The 22,769-nt window shown below is 42.6% G+C and overlaps 1 protein-coding gene across 21 annotated transcripts in view; it reads right to left on the reverse strand.

The window, feature by feature from the left end:
- The window catches only part of CHL1 (cell adhesion molecule L1 like), a 108,154-nt gene extending 87,389 nt beyond the window's left edge, over window positions 1-20,765 (reverse strand). For 7 of the 21 annotated variants that reach the window (XR_014934557.1, XR_014934556.1, XM_015875302.3 and 4 more), the window contains exon 1: window positions 20,349-20,428. The gene's annotated coding sequence lies outside the window, so the exon portion shown is untranslated. Of the gene's footprint in view, window positions 1-20,136; window positions 20,193-20,348; window positions 20,461-20,484 lie in introns of those variants that run through there. The other 14 variants (XM_085516160.1, XM_085516150.1, XM_085516153.1 and 11 more) reach the window with 8 other exon arrangements.
- Between the last annotated feature and the right edge of the window lie 2,004 nt (window positions 20,766-22,769).

Consider the following 22,769-nt stretch of genomic DNA (forward strand, 5'->3'; position numbering starts at 1 on the left):
ATATAGTGCTAATAGAGTGCTATCTATCGTAGATGAATATCTTGTTCAGGAGCACTTAAAGTGGGCATCCATAAGTCTCTGAATTTGCAAAAAGTTCAGCAGAGAGGGCCCAGATGATGCAGAGCTGCATCATGTGATACATGCGGCTGAGAACTGTGTCTGTTTAGCACTAAAAAATAAAGGAGAAAGCTAATTAGTGTTTTCAGCAGGACAAAGCTCTGAGCAACGTGACCTAACTTAAAAGTTGGTCCATACCTTCTGCACAAGGTTAGAGCAGATGACCTCCAAAGGTCCCTTCCGACATTAATTATTCTACTATTTTAATGGTTTCTCTTTCACTTGTATATATTACGGAGCATTGACTTGTAAAGCAGCACTTGGAAATAATTATTCTGAGTCCACGCGATGCTTTCAAATGCAATAAAAAAATCCATATATATTTGAGAAGAATCCTACTGCTGGTAAAGAACATCATGGCCTAAGAGCCAGTCAGCCAGAGCCAATTAAAGCTCCATCAGCCTCCCATGACACTGAAACGCCTAATTGAACTTGTACCCTCTGTACAAGATGGAGGTTTTGCCTTCTTCACAGAAGCCCGAAATGGGGATTTCACTGCTGTGCCTCTGCAAATCAAGATCATTATCAAAACATAACGATCAAAACAGGAGATGCCTGCATTGATTAAAATAATGGTATTCCTCCTCCAAGAAGAAAAGACATCTTCCCTTGCAAAAAGACAATCTTAGACATTCAGTTACAAATACCCACTTTAACCCTCCTGGCAAATGCAGAACATGAGCAAGAGCAAAGGATGCACATGCATATTTTGAATTAAACTTCAAAAGCAAGTGGTTCATTAGCAGAACATGATAAAAAGTAAAGCATGTTTGATTGAACAGCTATGGTTTAGTAAAACCTGAGTTTGACTTTAAAAAGAAGAGGAAAAATTGAAGTGTACTTGGACTGAAATACATAAACTTACAATGAAAAAATAATAATCAGTTGGTATTTATAGATACTGAATAATGCAGTCGTTATTATTCATGCTCATTACTGTTCATTTTGCTACTGTCACAAAAAATATGGCAGATGACTGACAGCTTTTAAAATATATTGATGTCTGAAGAATGAAAATAGCTGAAAAACCCAGAGTTTTGAATTCTACAATCTTTATTCATTGCCAATATTGCACTAATCTGACCTGACCTTAATTCCTTTTTCTTGTCTTTTTTTTTTTTTTTTTTTTTTAATTTAAATCACCTCAATCTTTTGAGTTAATTTGACTCATCTTTTCTCTTTCCTTTTTTTTTTCCTTCCCTGGGAGAATTCATGCTTGGTTTCAGTAAGCCGTGAAAAATCACTGCACATCAGAAAAAGTTCAAGGAACGTTTTTCCCTAATTAGTCCATAAAAATGCTAATTTTTCTAATGAACCAGATTGAAATATCACAGGAGTAGGTAATAGTGCAAATATAGAGTTTGCTTATAGGGTAGGCTTTCCGTTTTGCTAATCACTACAGCACTAGGCAACTTACAAAGCCAATGCTGTAATGAGGTTAGAGAGGCAAAATATGCTCAGTCAACTTCTGTGCAAAATAACATTAGTTACTTGCATATGCATCTACTCACAATAACCATGCATTCATTCATAAATGTAACAACAAAAAAAAGAGCCCCAGTATTTATAGCCTGAATTCTCAGCTGCGTTGAATCCTTCCATCTCCATTACAAGCACAGCTCCTCTGCCTGTTTATTCAAGCTGAGGATGTGACCATAAATCTTTATTCTGCCCAATTTCACTGTTAATACAGACCATTTCTGAAAGCAATAAAATAATACTTTCTTTTTTTTCATGGGCCAGTAGCTAATAATGTCTCTAGTCTGAATTGTACAAGCAAGAGACTGAAATCACTGTCTGCCCCACAGCATCTTCCTCTATTTTTTTCCCTGCTTTTACACTCTTACTCCTGCCTTCTGTGCTGGCACATACTGAGGCACTTGTATCCAAACCACAGATCGAGGAAGGAGTGTTCCTTTTTCAAGTCAAAATCCAGTAGAATCAATGAGCTCTTAGAGGAAATCTCCTAAGGCTTGACCTTCAGGGTGGCCTTTTACTCTCTAAAGCCCATGTAAAACCAAGATTCTACCAGTCAACCCTTGGTAAAAGATTTAAAGAATAGGACTGTTGCCTATTGGTGGCATCAGAAATCTAAGCAGGAATTAATCGGCTTGAAAAAGCCTTTAAATTCAACGTATCACTCTCCCAGAGCTCTCCATATATTCTTTATGACCCTGTGTTCCCTCACCCCTTTGATCATTTTATATTGAAGTAGTCTCTTGTTTAATACGTAGCTAAGATGACTGCATGATAACATCAAAACAGAAAGGAACATAAAGAACATGAAAGAATACGAAGTCAATAGCTTTGCCAATCACAATGCATGAACAGCAGAGTTAAAAGCTGTGGTGTTACAGTGCTGTCTTTATGCTCTCACAGAGCCGCATGCAGTGCTCAGACCAGCTACAGACCGAAACATTAAAACCACATTGGGTTTGCTTTCTTCTTGCTTTAATTGTTCATTGTGCTCACAGGGAGATCTATGAATTCAGCACCTATTTTTGTCCACTATATCAGCTGATCTAACTGCTGGAAATAAGGGCTTCTAAGCAAGTGTTTCCTCAGGAGTCCACAAAACCTTCATCCTTGTACCTCCATCCTCGCCAGATCCCAAGCCATCTTCCTGCTGCAAAGTAATTTTTGACACGATGCAAAAAGGGAGAAGAGACGTTTATTGAAATCTCTCTCAAGCTCTTTTAAAAGCACTAATTCCAACTCAGTAACAACAAGAAGAAAGTCGCATAACAAGATTCTGTCTTCTTGATACCCAACATCTTCCTGCTGTAGTGTTTACATAAAACTGTGCGGTACATGTCGGTAACCAGACAGACTGAAAAGTTAATGCCTACTGTCTAGAACTCATCTCACACTTGGTTCTCATGCCATATTTCTTGGCTGCCTACACTCATGCTAATCTGCTAAAAATCATTTTACCCACTTGGAAGGTGACATCTCACTTGCACTCAGTTCTATTATTCATCAGACTACTGGGATGGCAGCTCCATGACTGACTGCTAATTAAACTTTCCCACTGAATGTCAGAGGCAGTTGCATTTTCAGCAGCCATTTATTATTCTTCCCAAGGAGTCTTGAGGTGGAAGCTGAGACCTATTGAAGTCGGTGACAAAAGCCCCATTGACTTCAATTGTGTCAGGAATTCATCCTTTAATGGAAAGAGCTGTTTAAGCACTGTTTAGTAATATGATGTCAGCACTCTGAGATAAGAACTGACACCAGAACAACCTGCATATTACCAGTGGTGCCAGGATGGGACACAGCACTCAAGCCCTGCACACCATAAAATCCCCATCTCAAGGTAGTGCAACACTGAGATTTCCAGCACCTACAGACAGAGAACAGCCCCTTGTCAGGTCAAGCTGAGTGCGTGCAATGCGCTGAGAGCAGCTGTGCTCTGATGTTGTGATGGAGACATTCATTTGGTAGGCTGGAACCATACTGTATCCTGTAGATGGGCAACAGATTCAGCACAGCTGTTTGCATTCTGTGATAGTCCACACTGAGCAAAGCCCATCCTCAACGTAAGCATATCAGCAGGCTGCAGGAACACAGCCAGGTCCAGGGGGAGGGAACAACAGAAGCCCATCATCTATCTCCTTCCCACCTGCATCAGCTTGAGCAGGTACAGGAAGGACAGCCATCTCCTGAGGGCAGCAGCAAGGACAAGCCAAGCTGGAAGGCAGCATTTAGCAGATGGCTGAGACCAGCAGTGGTTTTAGCAGCCATCTATTCCAAACCAAGCTGGAGAATATTCTGCATCACTCCATCTTTCTCATGCAGCTAAATGATGTTGGCAGTGGAGTGGAAACCTACCATTTGCATGCAAATCATATTTCAAGAACCTGACTTTAAAAAGGAAGGCTTGGATACGTTTTAAATCCTGCTCAATCCAAATTCTCAGCCAGGCTTCACTAATACATGTTCCTGGATGCTTCTGCATCAAGTGGGTGCAGCTTGCCAGTCGTTTGTTCCAGGCAGGCTCCTGCTCCTTCTTCTCTTCTGTGCCACAGCACACTGACCTGAGGAAATCCACTGCCCTCACTCTGGGTGAGTGTCCAGAGCAATTTACAAGCATCTCAAAAACACATCTCAAGTTACTTTTCTGAAAGTTGTTTTTTGTTTTTCCTGGTATCCAAAAGCAATGCTTTGTGCCCACCTCCCCACAAGAAATAATTCTTTACAAAAGATTATATTAACAGTATTTCTTGGAAGGACACACAGAGAAGTACATAATACTTGCTATGCAATATGTGCTATGACAAAATGGTACGAGTGAAGACAGAATGTAAAAAACTAGCTTTGATTCAGAAGCAGAATCCAGGAGAATACGACTCGAGATTACAAATAAATATATACAAATCTAATGCACAGAGCACAGGTTGCTTGCAAAATTAGACAATTAATTCTGTGTAAACTAAGCTATCAGGAAACCACACTGTGGGGATCCTGATAGCTGGTCTTGCAGTATACTATATTAAGAAAGGGTGTTTTAATGAGATCCCTGGAGAGTCTCCCTGGAGTTGGATCTTCCTCTTGGAAGGACCATTTTTACCCCATTTAGCTGCCAGTATGTTGTACCTCTGGCATGTGTTTGAACAAAAAAAAGCTACTGACACAATTATCAGTACCAATAATCGCCATGCTTCTTCGGGTAAAAAACAACAACAACACCACAAAACCATATGTAAGATCCATCAGAAATTACACCTGCATATAAAAATCTACCACACTTACAACTACTTGCAGCCAGAATAGCAGCAGCACAAAGACAGCTTTTACATAAAAGAGTGTAAAAAAAATGCATATATTTTTTTAAAATAACCAGGTCATGATTACACCAGCTTGCAAACTTTAAAAAAACTGAAATGTTTTTATGTAAGTAAATAAATTTGGTAGAGTTTGGACTGGGCTTTGTTAATGTAACAGACAGTCTTATGATACCAGTATTGATTTGCAGTAGTTTCATACTTCAGCGAGTTAATAGGTTAAAGAGTTGGTGGCAATACATATCCAGCAATAAATGAATGCAAACCAACATGCTGTATCTGCTGTGTTATTGTGGTGCTGCCATCTAACCTGGGCCAGCTTACGTGACACTATCTGCCATTAAGGCTCCTGGCTGAATGAGACAAACCACAAGCACTGGGTTTGGGTGGAGGAACCAACCTAGAGGAGCTCACCTATGGAAGGCCCCAGCTGCAGTCAGCTCCCCAAATGGCAGCTGACCTGTGCACGTTCCAGACATCCCTAATTGATTTCACAAAAATAGGAAACTGAAGAAGAGCTCAAATACATTCTTTCAGTCCAAATATTTACACTGGCAAACATTTGTATATCCGTCAGCTTTGTAATCTCTAGGCTTCTGGAGAGCCTAGGACAGTCTCTTAAGTAGCTTTCTCCAGTTTTGATTAGCTGACTCCATCGCCAGCCCTATAAATATTCTTAACATTTGCACCCAATGGACCAAGTATTTTGTTGAGCAGACTAATTGGTTCACAACCCCTGCTAAGTATCAGCCATATCATCCCCAACTGCCATAGGCAACTATCATCATTAGCCAAGTGACAATCTCCCAGAGAATTTTGGCTCTTTAATCTCAGTTTTCCCCGAGGACATCAGACTTATTACAGGTTAAACCTATCAGAGTTCGTTCCTTTCCTACACTGTATCTCAGCAAAGAAGGATAAACCTTCCAAACACGGCAATAAAAAGGAAAGAAATGTCCAAATATCCCTAAAGGGACCGCAACGATCTATAGGCCTTGGGCTAAGGCAGCAAAGAGAGAGGGACAGATTTTGACTGCATACAAATCAGCTAAGGTCTGCCACCAGTTTCCAGGAGGCCATCCAGACAAGCATGATTTAACTGATTCCACTCATAAGGTTGGTCCTTGATCCTCTACAGACATGGTGTTAATGCCAAAATGCCATGGTCACCGCTTGAAGGGCGCCAGCTTCAAGCAATGCACATCTGCCCCCAAAACCTTGTTGTGACTCCTCGATCTGGAGATTTAGACAAGGAATGAGGGTTGCTTTCAATTAAAAAAACAACAACAAAAAAGTTCTCAAGCAAAACTTTTAACTGCCAGAAAGACCTGGAGTGTTAAGGAGTATTAAGATCTCTCACTTCAAAAGACAGACACATCACAGACATCAATAGCTCACAGGATGCTATTCAGAACCGTAGATGCTCCCTCTATTATTTTTCCTGAAATAGGGCAAAAAACACAGTTACAAAGAACTCCTCTCTTCATTGCACCTCTCCCCTTTCTAAAGGAGAAAAGCAATCATCTTAGTGCAAAGTCCTCTGGCAATTGTCAGCAGTGAGCATCTTCTGGATTGCCTGCTTTCAGACCAAATTATCTGTCGTCTTAAAAGTATGGTTACCTCACTGATGCTGCAGATTCACCTGCCCATTTAAGACAAGTATGGGAAATGAGATTTTTAACCACTGATCCCAATCCCAGCTCAGTTGAAGGCAGTGAGATCCTCGCCTATGTGCTGACAATATGATTTGTAATGCACAACAGTGACTTTTCCTTTTTTTTGGTCAATCAGTAACAGATTCTCTCCAGCTCTTCCACTGCCATCTTCCAATTGTTGTTTTTCCTTTCTTATTAGACGGGCGAAGAACAGACAGGCTTTACCACAAATCGCACATCTCCTAAAATAGTGAGAAGCCACACAAGAAGCTAGTGGCCAAGGATCTCAGAGGGCAAACACAAAGGCAGAGCAGAGATGCTGTGTGTCTTTGGGTTGATGAAAACACCTCTATTAAGCTGGCCTTAATGATGCTCATGGAGGCAGTGTTTTATTTTCATCAAGTATTAGTGCATTTACCTTGACCCACCTAACACAATTGCGTGGTTTCTTTACAAACACTCTCCCAGTACCATAAACATTGGAACAGCCTCCACATTTGCCTTCTTGAAACAGTGAAATTTCCTCTATAACTTCCATGGCTGCTGTAAGGATGCACTGATAAGCTGCAAATCCTTTGCCAGTTCTAACCCAGACCCTACATTTTTCATGAGTTTATTCTGTCTCATACAATGTTCACGTTGTTCTGTCTTCTGCTTCATATTATTTTTAACCTTTTTTCCCTACATCACTTGATCAAAACAATATTTCAGTATTACTTCCATTTTCACCTTATCTGCAACACCAATTAAGAAAAAATAATAACAGAAGTGGTCAAAGCAGCAAGCGTGTCAAAGATAATTAATAAAAGAAGGCAGTGAAGGCAGCTCAGTCATGGACACTGTCTCTTGTGTCCAACTCTGTAACAAAGCCATTAACTATAGTGTTAACCATCAGAGCTACACCGCAGCCATACCCCCCACCACAGAAAGCCATCAGCATGAACTGTACTTCTTTTTTTCCCCCTCTTTGAGCCATGCTGAGAAATCTCTGCAATTTGTAGCTTTGGAAAGCCTCCACATTCACATTCTAATTTGAAATGATATCTCCCCTGTCAAAACATGCCTGGGGGCAAGTCACTTATGAAAAAGGAAAAGGAAAAAAAGGCAAAAAAAAAAGATAGCAGTCTGAATCTTCTCATCTGCTCCGAGTCACAACATCTGCCACAACAAGTTCCTGCAGCCAAATACATGGAAAATGCAATCTGCAGGGAGGAACCCCCAAATAAAAGTGATACCCCAAAGCAGAAGAAAACTGAATCACCTCTCCATAACTGCAGAGACATGGATGTGAAATATTAGAACCAGAAATCATTAGTAGACAAGCTCTCTTGCACTTCCCATATGCCCACATTTGACAACTATATGAACTAGTAGCTGTATATTCATATCTACATTCATGCAAACACACTGTACATGGGTAACTTCAAATTTCATAATTCATGTCTCCAGAATGACACTATAGCCTGGTACCCTCCATATTGAGCCGCTTTGTTTTTGTTTGTTTTCCTTCCAGCCTCATCAGATGCTGCCAGTGCTTCAACTCCCTTCCAGGAAGATGGATAATATCACATTCAAAAGCCCAAGGCAAAAGTTATTGTCTATTACACAAAACAGTTTGTAAAAACACACATGCTGAAGACCTACTGCCTCCCAAGCTCATTTCTTTTTCCAAAAACTGCCATGCTCATTAAATAAAACCACACCAAAATAGCAATCAATTTAAGTCTGTGGATCCATATATCTCTATTGTGTCCACATCATCTCCACACTTTACCTGCTCAGGGGGTACAACCTGAATAAATAGGCACTTCCAAGGAAACAGTGAAGAACCTTGCAGGAAGTGGTTCTTCCTGCATGGAAGACATTAATTACTCCTATATTCAGGAATGGCCTGTGTGCCATTTATTAATGCCATTTCATAAACATGACTTTCCCAAAACAGTAATAGATTTGTTTCATTTTATTTGACTGAAGTTTAATTCACCAAATAGCCCCTGGACTATGGAAGCCTGAAAACGAACTGCATTTCTACTGGATTATTTTCTTCTATCTTCAATAGAAGGCACCTCCTCAACAGGCCAAGGTGGTCAAAATGCTGTGTACAGAATACATTAAAAAGGACTGCTAATATATTCTTATCTTTGACACTAACTATAACTGCATTCAGAGAACATTCAAGACAATATAGAAAAGACCAAATGAGTAAAAAATAAAGAAAATATTAAAGGACTCTTTGAGAAGGAATGAAAGAAATTGGCAGTATTTCACATACAGATTAAGTATTTCAAGGAATGAATATGACAGGTGTACACAACAACAAGTGAAACAAGGTCAAACAGTCACTTTAATTATCACGTTGGAATTAAGAGACAGCAAACAAAGTGGGCAAGAAAATCATAATAAGTAATTGACTGTGAACTCTGACAAAATATTACTGATACAAAGGGCATCGTGGTTAGCAAAGTGATTACACGTTAAAAGTGTTAATAATACTTTCACAAGGCATGGTAGGAATTTAAGGGCTATTGATCGTGTGTTTTGGGATGGAAGCCAAACACTAAGTGCTTGGTAAGAGGAAAACAGTTTTTTCAGGGTTGTGCTGTTCCTTAATTGTCATAATGAGAGTTCACAGGAGGGGGGGTAGGAAAGCTGCTTTTTTGGTTGGTTGGTTTCTGTGGGGGTTTTTCCCCCTGTTTTCTTCAGGATGTTGAGTCATCCAGTATTAGTTACTCACAAAGATAGGTTTCTAAGTTAATTGGATCTTTAATCGGATTGAATAGGGTAATTCCTACCTCTCTGTTCCTAATGGATGTCACAATGTCATGAGTTAAACACTGAAGTGCCGCTCTGATTTGAGAGCAGCTTCTGGGGAATCCTTAGGCGAGGACAATTATTCAGATGTCCATTTGAGGAAGAAAATGGTTGTCAAGGTCAATAGATTTCCAGGAGTATTTTGGAATAATTACTGCCCAGTTAGTCAATTATTACAGATAGAGAGAACATTCTTGCATGATATTTTTCTCCAAAGAACACATTTTAATCATCCTGCTCGTTTCAAGAAGGACATTACCATAATAAGCCCAGGTTTTAGCAAAGCCCAGAAAATGCCCACATTCTGGCCCAGAAGTAAGAAAACTGCTGTTCACTGCTGCTGGCTATGGGAAATGTTGATGGTCACAGGAGGCAGAAACTATTGACCTACCCAGAGCTGCAGGTAATTCAGAACCTGAATTGATCACAAAGAGTCTACGTTTTTGTTAAACAGCGTGGAGGAAACGTTGCTAATTTCCATTGAAAAGATCCCGGAATATTCTTCTCAAATCCAAAAGCAATATAGGAAATGTTGCTAAACAAAGGTAATGCCTTTGCAATGAACTTGTAAAAGACAAAAGAAAACCAACACAAAAGTCAATTATGTTATGCAAGTCATTTCTCGGTGCAAAACAAGTACAAGCTCAACTGGACGTAAGGCAGCACATCTCAGCTTTACAGGAAAAGCTCCCACAATAGCAAAGTGATGTACAGTGTTCCAATTCCATTACTACTGCAGATCCAGAGACAAAAATCCAGATTTAAGCAGCAAATATGCCTGGACCATGACCTTCAGCTGACTATTCCACTTTCTCATAGAAGAATCACAACGTGGCATTTAAATTAATGACTACCTGATTATCAGGCATTGTGAGCACTTGAAACAAAGCATGTTTCCCTGGAAAAAAAGGACAACACAATCACTGATATCATGAAACTATTTCATGAGGACAAATACATACAAAGATATAATGCATCCAAAACAGCTGAGACCAGTAGGCTTCCTTGCTGGATTTCCGATGTTTGTTTTAACAGTACAAAAGCATTGCCCTTTTAAAATTTTATTGTGTCACATCTGAGTCAATAAGGTGAAGGGCAACCAAGACCACAGTGACAGCTTGCTGCTGATAAGGAGGAACCCAGACAATCCATGACATGCCCTTCACTCCTGGGGAACGTGCCATGGCCCTCAAGGGGGAAATAGCCCTCAGCCCCATCACATCTAAGTGAAGCTGATCGCTGTGTCTGCTTGTGGAGCAGCAGAACGGAGCGCCTGAGGTGCCAAACGCCCAAATGGCAAATGGGAGGCTTCTCCATCATCATTAACAAAGCAGAGGATCCAAATTTGCTATTTTGACTATGTAACAGATGATTCCAGTGCTGCCAACACTCAAGGTGTTTCAGTGCCAAAACTCACTTTGCTGAGACATATGCTCTCAAATTCAGAAAAAAAAAGCACTCCATCTCTCCTCTCAAAATTCCTTCCTTCGATTCTGCTTTCTATATTCATTCTTCTCTTTTTTCTTAATCTTTTTCCTATGACTGACTTTCAAAGCTCACAGAATTTAAGGCACTTGAGCCCTTCTATACTTTTCCCCATTGACTGCAAATTCTATCCACCAACGTGCATTTGAATGTCCCTATCACACAAGACATCCAGCCTCAGTCTGAACACACCATGATGCATTCCAGTGGTTAATCACAGATAAAAAAGTGCGCTTAATGTCCAGCTTGACATTGTCTGGCTCCAGCTTCCAGCTATTGGTTCTTATTATTCTTCCCTCTTCTTGATTAAAAAGCTGGGTATGCTTCCCCCATGGAAATACTTCTCCCCATAATCAAGTCCCTTCTCAATCCTCTTTTTGATGAGCTAAGCAGATTAAATTCTCTAAACCTCTCACTGAGGGGAATTTTTCTCCACTTTTCAAATCAATACTGTGGTTATTTTCTTGACTTATCAGTTTTGCAAACTTTTTTAAACTGCTGTCACCAGAACCACTCAGTTTTTCATGCTCTGAGATGAAAACCACACCAACAAGTGCTGATCCTATGTCAAAAGGTCCTTCAACCTCAGCATTCCATTGAGAAGCCATCTGCTCTTCCTTGCCTGCTGTGCCCCTTTCCCATCCTTTCAGGATGACTCCCCTGACAGATGCATCCTGCAGCATGTTCACTAAGGCTCACACTCCTAAGAGGATGGGAGAAGGAACACCTTGCCAGCTCAGTCTGTTCCTTAGAACTCATTATTTTCACACTACCAGTATTACCTTACCCACAGTTTTGGCGCTGGTCATTCAATAGTCTGGACATGGAAATTTATAGTGACATTAAACTGACTCAGGACCAGTTCTCATTCTAATGAAGCTACACTAGAAGCACACATTTCAAAAAAGGATCCTCATGGACAGATATCATTTCAAATTTGTTGGACACATCTCAATTCATCGAGCAGAGCACTGACAGTACTAACTATCATTCTAACTTCTTTTCTCTTAAACTGAAATGTCAGCAGATACCAAATCTAACACCTAGAGAACTCTGCCACAAAGCTGCTTTGCTACCTGTACCCAGCAATCACATAACCTCACCAGGAATAGACTTCCTTTACTGAAAGCTCCAGAGGCTGATCTTAATTCTCTCTTCAAACTCCATATTAACTCAGTCCTCTATCATTTGTTTTTTCGGGTATTGATGCCAAACTCTCCAGACAACCATCCCCTTCCTCATTCTGCTTTCTCTCTTTGCACTCATGCTGCTCCAGTGTGCCCACAGCACACCATGACGCTTAAGAAGCCAACACTAGAAAGCAGAAGGTCTCCCCAGCTCACACATGCTGTCCTTAGGTAACCAGCATTACTGACCCAGAAGTGTTGTTTTACTAACAGCCAAAAATATTTCAGCATCCCTGTATGACATATCTCTACCTTTCCCAAAGACATGAAGACGCTCTGATGGACATACCATCCCTTTAATACAACACACCTCCCCTACCTTCCATCCGCTCACCTCAGTTAATCTCCCTAATTTTACCAGGGATGCCCATTTTATCACCCTGCAGCATCCCTGCAAGTCTCTGCCCCAGAAGTGCTCTGAGTTCCAATGCTTAAACAAAGCTCAGCCCAGCACTCCATGATCCTAAGTGGAGTGGACACATCCCGTCTCCAAGGTGTGCTGCAAATTGCTGGATTAACACTGCACAACCCTAAAGCAGTGAAGCATTTGGAATATAAGCTGTCGTACATTATTTACCTGTTGCAAAGTTACAGTTCAATTACTGAGGTAATATCTCATTCAGGCAGAGGGGGGAAAAAAGAATGCAAATGAGTGAATTTAAATTCATTTCATTTAGAGGTCTAAAATATTTTAAGGGCCAATTCCCTCTCCAGGGACATTTGGATTCAGGGATTATAAGAAACATAAAACTATAAATGGTTAAATGGATTGCCATTGCCTGAGCTTCAAAAGCTTTGCATACGTTACTCTTTTCAGGGAGTGCATTATATAAATAACACTGCAAAATGCACCGCTCCTTTCTATAGCAGTACTATGTAAGGATAAAAAATTTGGTCAAACCATGACCCATTACAAGGAGCTTTGTGCACAGACAAGCTTAGCATACATTTTGGAGGATGATAGTGGAAGAGGTTTGTACAGAGAATACCGCTTGTCTGCTGAATACAAAGATTATCCCAGATTTTTTTTTCCCCATTTTGTGATACACACGATACAATTTGTTTGCTGCCTGTTGGGTTTTTTTTTTTTTTGTGGGTTTGTTTTTTTTTCCCCTAACAAATACTGAAACATATTTCTTATGCACAATGATGATATTTTTATCTCAGTCTGCTGTGGAATTAGGTGAGGTTTCACTGCACAGAGTTGCCTGTCAGCAGGAAGGGCTCACAATGACAATGTGCTGCACTGGTAGGGTAATTAGGTACAGCACTCAGAGATGTGGGATCCTACAGACATGGAAGCCAACTGGAGAAACTTCTGTTCCTTAGGGGCTGCACAAGCAGGTGGGCTGTGGTCCTTTTGGTGCCACCATACCTACTGCACTTTACCTCTATTTTAAAGCACTGGGCTCTGTCTAACTCAGTTCTCAGCAATTCCCTCAGCACACTTCCCAGCAACTGGACACCATTTGGGCAGAAATTAGTCGAAGTTGCTTGCCAGCAGGGCAGGTAGAATCACCAGTTGAACGCCACAGAGCCACAAACGTCAGGGATGCTACAACCCAACATGAGAATCAGATATAGTAAAAACCTCAGATTTAGGTAGAAGCCTCATCCAGCCTCATTCTATCAGTAATAGAGAGGTGCATTTGTCATGCAGGTAGTCAGTTCTGTGCAAGTAGCGTGTATTTCAATGGCAGCCCCTGTACATGGAACACAGTAGTTATTCTCCTGCTTTGTACGCCTGGGACAGCCCTTCAATCACAACCGCTCAGTAGCTTACAGCACAACATCTGTAGTTTGCACAGCTTGGGAAACAGGAATATTCACTACTGTCTCATGCTGTTTTGTTTCCAGTCAAAACAAGAACATGTTTCTCGATAGGAGATGCTGCAGAGAAGTTTGTCACACACTTGTTTGCCCACGCACACGGCCTGACCCTGTTCTGCAGGAGCCCAGATGGTAGGAGCCAGCGTAACTCAATCAGCCAGCACAACCACCGTCGTTTGTATCAGTCACGGATCTGAGCCATTATGCCTATTTCTCCAACTGGTTAGGCTGTAAATTAGATTTTCATCACTCTCGGGACAAAAACCTGACTCTGCAGAGGTCAGAGCGAGTTTGACCATCTATTTCAGCGGCGCCGTGACTTCACCACTGGTTTCTGTGTGCAGTATTAGTCCTTAAAGTCACGCCAGCAGAGTGAGGTTATTATTTCCTATGAAAAATAAAATCTTCCATTGGTACAAATACCGATGGCTCAGTTAGTAAAGACAGACTGTGATGGGTGTGAGACTGATTTTGCAGATATTTCAAGATCTACAGATGATCCTTTATTACCGATTCCCTAATTCCAGTAAATTAAACAGAACCACACACAAAAGAACACCTGCATATAAACAAAAGCCATTGAGTCAATCACTACTGCTACCTGAAAGCACTGTTAAGGTATTTTCCAAGCAAAAAAATAATAATAACTCTGTCCTGAAAAAACAATTTTATTTTTCCTATAAGTAAAGCAATCTTTCATCAAGACTAATTTTATTTCAAACACTGAGGCTTGCACAAAGGCACCAGCCATTATTTACCAAATGCTGTTGTAGGTTTCTGTCAGTTTTAATACACAGAGCAGAACAGACTGATGCATCTTTCATATAACCCATGAAGCTACAGGGATGCTCCCCTTCAAGGCAGCCCCCTCCTCTCCGGCAGAGCACCTGCAGCCACCACCCAAGCACTGAGGCTGTGGCACATGCAGAAAGCTGGCAAAGAAGATGCAGACTGAAAGACGGATTTGTCCAATTTTCTTCCTTCCTCTCAGAAGGCTCCTACCTGATGAATTGAATTCATCTGGGACGGTGGCCTGAAAAGTGACCATCAGCCTTCCCCATCACCTCTGGGAGATCCCATTAAACAGAGACAATCAAAAAGAGATTGTTTTAAAAGCAGTGAAGCCATCTTACTGACCATGCTACACTGAAGGCTGAAAGGACACACTCCTTTAGATGTGCTTCTGTGAAAATGCAGTCTTGCACTGTCACTACTTGAAAACAGTTAAAACTTCTATTCAAGAGGGCAGATCCCACCATTACAGATGACCTTCATACAAGTCTATCCTATCTATAATGCTCCAGCCATGTATGCCCCTAGATAACCCACCAGGCTAAAGATGGTCCTCTGCATGTGCTACAAAGGCACATCTCACTGCTACCTCACCTGCAGCACAGAACTATCTGTGTCCAAAAAAGGGCTACAAAGTTGGGGGAAGGGAGAGAGTTCTTGCTCTCCCCAGTGTCCTCTTCACCCCTAACCCAAGTCCATCCTCACCACACCTCCATTTTCATCTGATTGCTGATTCAGCAAAAGGAGGAAAACTGCCTGAAAAGAAAAACTGGCAATTTTTTCCACAAGTGGAAAAAAAGAGAGGGCTAGCAATGGTCAAAAGAAGATATGAATACTCAAAAAGCCTAACAGAGAACATAACATAAATCTTGTCCTTCTTAAACAGAACAGGTGCTGGAGCTCATACTCCCAGCAACTAGCAGTAGTTTGGCTGTAACAATATTATAAATACTAAATTTTATGACAAACTGTTTTCCATCTGCACTTTGTGGAGTTTCATACATCCAGGTGTAATGAAGGAAGAAGGAAACATCTGCTAAGAGGAATGCTGCAACCTCGGAAAATAGCAGACTACACTGGCTGTGTGATCAGCACAGTGCATTGCATAAAGGGTGCTGGAATCTAACAGCCATATAAAACCAAGGCACTAAGCATCCCAAATAACTCTCCCTGGCCTTATCTGTTTATGGAGCACAGGCAATCACTAATCAACATTTGGGTATGCAAACGTACTTACAGAAATCAATGTATGAGACAGATACAAGGGCATTAATTCAGAGAAGAAGAAAAAAAACAACTTGAGTCTGGGGCATTGATTTTGACACAAAACAGAACAACATACCTAAATCTGCACCGAAAAAATAACACCACAAGTAACATGAAAAATTCCAATGAAATATTAGGAAGATTCCTACATGACATCTCCAGATACATAGAAGTATCTTCTCTGGCTAAAAGCACAACCAAAATCGTGCTAATAAAGCTCTAGTAACTGGGACTAATATTAATTCCTCAATAAAGCACATGTAAGTACTTTCCTTTTGGCATTCACCACTCTTCCTGTAGATGACAATCTATTAACCACCAGCCCTCGAAGGTAAGTTGGATATGTTCCTCTATATTGCATGGACATCCATGGAATATGGCATCTACTCCACAAATGAAAATAAGAGAAACAGAAATACATGCCAGCTTACTCAGCAAAGAAATCTAATAATTCTTCTCACCCTCTTCACCACAGTCATATATTTGTTCCCTGCAAATGACGAATATTCTTACATATTCACAGATCTCCAGCCCTTGTGATGTTTATTTCTTACTGGAACATTTATTTCTTGCTGCGGAAGGTAATAAATAGCCAGCTTGTTCTAAAGGATTCAGATTGACTCATTGCCCAGAAACCCAGAGGGACACATGGGAGCAAGATGAACACAGGACCCAGCCTAGAAGTCCACAGATGATGAACAGTAATGATCTTAGCTTAGCACTAATGGCAAATGATGAGTTGAGTTTTGGTTCTCTGTGGTCCATACACAGCAGCAGTTACTATCTGCAATTCTGTACAACCCCTTCCAGCCCAGCCAGCAAATCATTCAGGACCCAAGGTCTTTATTTAGGAAACAATAAAAATCCCTGAATTCTTTTTTCTCACCAAGAAAGAGAAATCTTTCAGAATGCCAATGAGAAAATGAATGCCATGACAGTCCGCAATTCTCCTAGCCCTGGAATACTTTTTCTTAGTTACCATTTTGATGGAAGAGGACATGTCTACGATAACAAGCAGCCAATACAGCTAAACCACACTGAGAACCCCAAATCCACTTGCACACTGTGCAAAGGCTTTGCTCTAGCCATAGTCAGGAGGCCACAAATGAAAAGGACATCAGTAGCAGGCCTGGACTGAGTGAAATGAAACAGATACTCTGGCTTTGATTCACCCAAAAGGAATCTGGTTGGTGCAGTCACCCTGTAATGCCAACCAAAGGGCAGCAAGTGGGGATGGGACAGTTAAAAGCTCCCCTCACAAGATACACTCCACAGCTAAGATGCCAGTGGCAAGGGACAGAAAGGTGCCAATAAACACTGCGATAAAAAACAGGATTCAGCATGTATGAACTATGCAAAGGTTGCGAGAAGATAAGTAGAGCCAGTATTGGTATCTTCGGTGTACACGATAGCAATAATTCTATCTTCCTTTTGGCCTTTGAGTGCTACACCTGTTATTTCCTCACACAAAATAAGATATGCAACCCATTTCTTCCACAACAACCTGGCAGACATCTCCAGACACACGGGCTGCAGAACATGCCAGGCTGCCCCGACACCGGGCAGACAACAACCAGACCCCATGTGCCATGTTGCATTTCATTTCCTCATAATGCAGCACGGTGAGAATCCACGAGACCTCGCAGGATCTCACATCTCAAGACAGCATGACAGGAATGGTTCAAAAGGCACTTGGTAGAGGAACAGCTTTGTTAGACTTCCTTCTCCTAATCGTGGATTCCCTCCCACTCCCCTAACAGAAGTCTGACTGAGAAAGGACAATTGAAACTTGTTATAAAACAGTGAGCACATTAACACTAGAATATGGTTTACAAGTAAGATTTCTGCTCTCTTTTTCATACCCATGCTGCTGGCCAGGCTCAGCACTGATGCATCATTTTTAATTATCCATAATCTGAGGCAGTTTTAAGGTCAGCTTTGTGCTGGCAGGAAAAAAAAAAAAAAAAAAAAAAAAAATCTTTAACAAAACAGAATTTCTTACTTTGCTGGACAAATATACCAAAAGAAATTGTGGCATCTTGGCAAGTTGCTAAGCAACCAGCAGCTCCAGTGTCACTTGTTTGGGATCAATTCAAGTCATTCATCAGGCGCCGCAGCGCCAGCGAAGGAATTCCAACAAATGTGCGCCTTGGGAAAGCCATGGGGACTTCCTGCCTCACAATGACACTTTCTTTCTCCGAAGATAAACTTTGTAGATGTTCTTTTGATCTGTGTGATATGTTAATTCATTATTCTTAGCATACTGCTAATGGGAAAGGCTATAATTAACTAACTGCAGCATTGTAAAGCATGCAAGATAAACTGTACTAATTAGTAGTGTTTAAAGTAGTCCCTGGCCTCTCCCACTGGGGAAACTGGAGGATCCTTCCTCATCTCAGCTGCCACTGTCCACCACATCACTTCACACAATGCACATCTACCTGCCTTCCTTTTTCCTTCCAAATAACCAAAAAAGTTCATTTTTATTGCCAAACAAGATGGCTCCAATCCAAGCCACCCACAGTAAACATAGACGTTGTGAATAATATGGTCCTTCATGTAAAGGAAGGCTTATCTACTGCACTTCTTGGGGTAGAGAAATAGAGTATTATGCCTTGATTCACTGTGTTTAATTAACAAAGCAACACACACTAAATGTCCATAGTAATTACATTCATTTACGCTGAGAACGAGTTAAATGTAATGAAGACGTATAAAGACATATATAAGAGAAGAACGGCCTCTTTATTTCAGCCACACATTCAGAATTCATTTTATCCCTCTTTTGATAAAGACAATAATAAATAGCCCCATTTTAGAGAAGGAACTGCTTTCAAAATGGAGAGTTATTTAAGGCAAAACTTCTGCAACTCCTAGATTGCTGCACGCTGTTTGACTAAAGACATTTAATGACACTTTAGTGGTTACCATACCATACTCCACACTCCTGAAGGAACCTACAAACCTTGATACATTGTCATTTGCATCTCATTTCTATGTAACACAGCTTGGTCTCGTGCTCTTCTGCAAGCCAAACTCTGCCGCCAGCAGGGCCATGGCCTAAGGACCATGGAAAATGGCTAGCAAGAACCTTGTGCTTTCTTACAGACATTGGGAGAGGGTCTGTTTGTTTTGAAAGACAAAGGAAACCCATTACTTTGAAGCAACAGCAAAGTATTAACACAGCAGCAGTCACACAGGGATCCCTCACACCATTAATTGCCCCATGGGAGCAGTGGGTGAAGGACCACATGCCCGGCTCCAACACAACGCTGCTTCCATTCACATATGGTGATAAAAGAATAAATCACACCCATTGTTAGATACAGGCTTTTCCCCCATCTCCTTTTCCCAGATTTTTAACCACATCATAATATTTTCTGTTTGTTGTGTGTGGATTAGTATTTGTGAGAGCTGCACAACATGTGTTTAACTCAGACACTTCAAATAAACCCTTGACAGTCACACAAAAATACTACCTGTCAAGTTGTGCTGATATTCTCAAAAACGTGTTTCAAGCAACACCGTTTCCATCCAGAGCTGAGAATAAAAATGCTTGTTCTCTATCTGTTGAGTTAAAGTTGAACATCTGAACGTTATCCAACACACTATAGCCTAATTCCTTTCAGCCCCCAAATACCAAGAGGGATGTTAGTCGTGCGAGTGATGGCTATTTCCCCTCACTGCATCCGACCACTGGGAGACAGGCAGAAGGCAGCACCTCTCTGCACGCTGGAAACCCGAACCTAGCTGAGAACCCAATGCTCCCAGAAACGGCTCATAGTACGTAACTGCAGACGGTACAGCACACCCAGGAGCGGCACATCTCTACAGCAGTCACACCACTCCCCCAGAGGAGGGAAAATAAAAAAGAGCCACACACACCTGAAGACATCAGCAATTATTTAGATACCGCAGGAAAAATAACAATAACCAGATAATCTCCGAAATCATTAAGGGAAAATAAAATACATCACAATAACAATAAACCAAGCAACAACTATTTGTCACAAATGAACAGCACCCGGGCTCGCGAACTTGAATCCCTCTAACCCAGCACAAGAGCGAGGAGCGGAATCACCTCCAAAACCACCACCATCCCCCCTCTCCCCTCGGGGCTCCGCATCGCGCCCCGCCGCAAACTTTCCCAGGGCAGCGGCCGCTCGGCAGAGCCCTGCGGGGAGGGCAGCCCTGGGGAGCCGCGGGCACCTGCCGGCTCCTCCGCACCGCCGAGCCCAGCACGGTTCCTCGTTGCTTCTCAGGGCGGAGCGCTCGGGAGCGGCTACGTTACAGGGAGTAGGAGAAAGATTAACGTGAAATTCAAAGGGGCTGCGGTGAAAAAGCAGAGAGGCACCCCGCTCCCAGGGCACCCCCGAGGCTCTGACCTGGAGCCCCATGCACAGCCCCCCTTCCACCGTTACCTTGGGCAGAGGAAGCAGCAGCCGGTCCTACAGCAGCAGCTCCGCAGCCCCGTCCCGGCTCTCCAAATTAATCGCTCCACCCCTCCAAAAAAAAAATAAAAAAATAAAAAAATCCCAACCCAGCCCCACTACACACCCACGAGAAGGAAGAGGGGTCCCTCCGTGACTGGCATCACTATCTCCTCCGGCAGCGCTTGCAGGAAGCCATGGCAACGAGCCCCTGCACCTTCCCAAACCTACTCCCGCCTCCCCCGGGGGGCCGAGCCGGTCCGGGTCCCTTCCCCTTCCACAGCCCCCACCTGCCGGATCCAGCAAAGCCTCCGCCCCGCCGCGCTCCCCCGGCGGCACCTGAAGCTGGGAGGGACGGAGGAAGGGAGGGAGCGCAGCCCCGGGCCGCCCCCCGCACCCCTCCGCCCACCTCCACCCCCGCCGGGGGGCACCCGCGGGTGCGTGGCGAGAGGAGTGAGATGTGGAGGGTTTGGGATGATCGCCCCGCGGTGTGCACGTGGTGGGGGGCTCCTGTAGGGGCACGGTGCGGCCCCACACCGCCGCTTTCCCTTTCCTCCCAGCGCACAAGTGTCATTTCAGAGGAAGGGATGTGAATCAGGAAATCTGTGCTGGGGATGGTAACCACCCTCCCTGTCCTCTCCCTCTCACCACAACACCCCATCTTTTAGGTATCCAAACCTCTCATTTTCTCATTTCCTCTAGCACCCCTTTAATTTATTTTATTTCATTTTATTTCATTTTATTTCATTTTATTTATTTGCTCTCCAGCACACACGACCACAAAAGGAGCTCAGAGTGGACTGGAGTAGCCAGACCTTCTGCCTGCATGCTTCACTTCCATCACCCCTTTGTTGCACAGGGAAAATTTGTAAGTGCCCAGTGAAGGCTGTGATCAGAACCCTGCAGTCACTGTGCTCAGCATCTGCCTGAAGCTGCTGTGTGCAGGTGCTGAAGGTCAGGCACAACCATTTTGTTGGGGTTCAGACTTCTCAGACCATCCTCTGCCTCACTGCTGACCTTTGAGTTTTTTGTTGTTGTTTTTTTCCTTTCTCTGAGCTTTGTCTATGTGATTAACAATAATCACAATGAAAAATTCACTGACACATGGTGACACACTGGAACAGGTTGCCCAGGGAGGCTGTGGATGCCCCATCCCTGCAGGCATTCAAGGCCAGGCTGGATGTGGCTCTGGGCAGCCTGGGCTGGCGTTTGATGACCCTGCACATAGCAGGGTGTTGAAACGAGATGATCGTTGTGGTCCTTTCCAACCCAGGCCGTTGGGTTCTGCAGTAGCACTCAGCCTTGTTTGCTGATGTTCTGGCAAATGAGTGGTGTTCATCTCCAGCAGATATAGATATAGGTGGCTGAGCTCACTCTTTGGACAGGAAGTAAGTCATCAAAATTAAGGCAAGCTACTATAAACTGAATGTGGTAGTAAAAGAAAATGTGAGAACTGGTAGGGAAAAGTGTAGAATAATTGAATATATCCATTCTGTGCTGAGAAAGCAAATGCAAAAATCTTAAAGCAATGTTATGTTTGCTATTTTAGTTATGCAAAGTCAGGCAATTCATAGATAATAACTTCATATTAAACTATGCTTCTATCAATGTGTGCCCGTATAAAAGCCCATTTCCTCACTGAACGTATGGAGAAAAGCTTCTGCTGTGTAAGGAAGCCGTGTGGTGGTTGCTTGGCGAGCTCTGGTGCTGTGCGCATGGATTTATGTGCAGCTGAGATGAAGCCCAAAGCACATGTAAGGAAATGGGAGTTTTCCCTTTGAATCCAGCTCTCATAGCCAAATCCTGAATTGACTTACTGTTTAGTCCAAAGACAGTCAAATGCTGTATTTACAGCACATTACTTTCCAAAGTAGCCAACAGCTAAGCAACAAGCCTGTGCTCCCATGCAGCGGAAACCTCAGAACATAAATGGAAAAGGAGATGGCTGCAAGGGGCTGCCTTGGCTGGGTCACAGCTGCCAACACATCCAGAAGCCATTTGACCCCCCATAAGTTTGGCTATTTGATATGGAGTCATAGTCCAGAAGCAACCAAAGATTTGTTGATGTTTTGGCAGTCCCGGGGTTGATCTTTGCAGGGCTCTGCCACAATGAAGAGACAACAATTTACAGTGCCTACAGAGACAACACTTACAGTGCCTACTGGAGGCAGGACTGCTGCCAAAGTCAACTTCCCACGCTGCTCGTACCCATGTTGCCATACCTACCCGCAGGTACGCACTAAGGCAAACAGAAACAGGCTGGGCTGCACAGTACAGCAGCCGCAGAGATTTCATTTCTGAGGCTGGCCCAGCTTTCAGATCCCCTCTGGCAGCATGATCTCACCAAGACCTTCCCACATTTCCAGTCTGCATCACGCAAACCATTATATGGTTTTCAGTTTGTGACACATA

This window comes from Coturnix japonica, chromosome 15, assembly GCF_054131305.1.
Source record: "Coturnix japonica strain WE chromosome 15, WE-NBRP24, whole genome shotgun sequence".
NCBI lineage: Eukaryota > Metazoa > Chordata > Aves > Galliformes > Phasianidae > Coturnix > Coturnix japonica.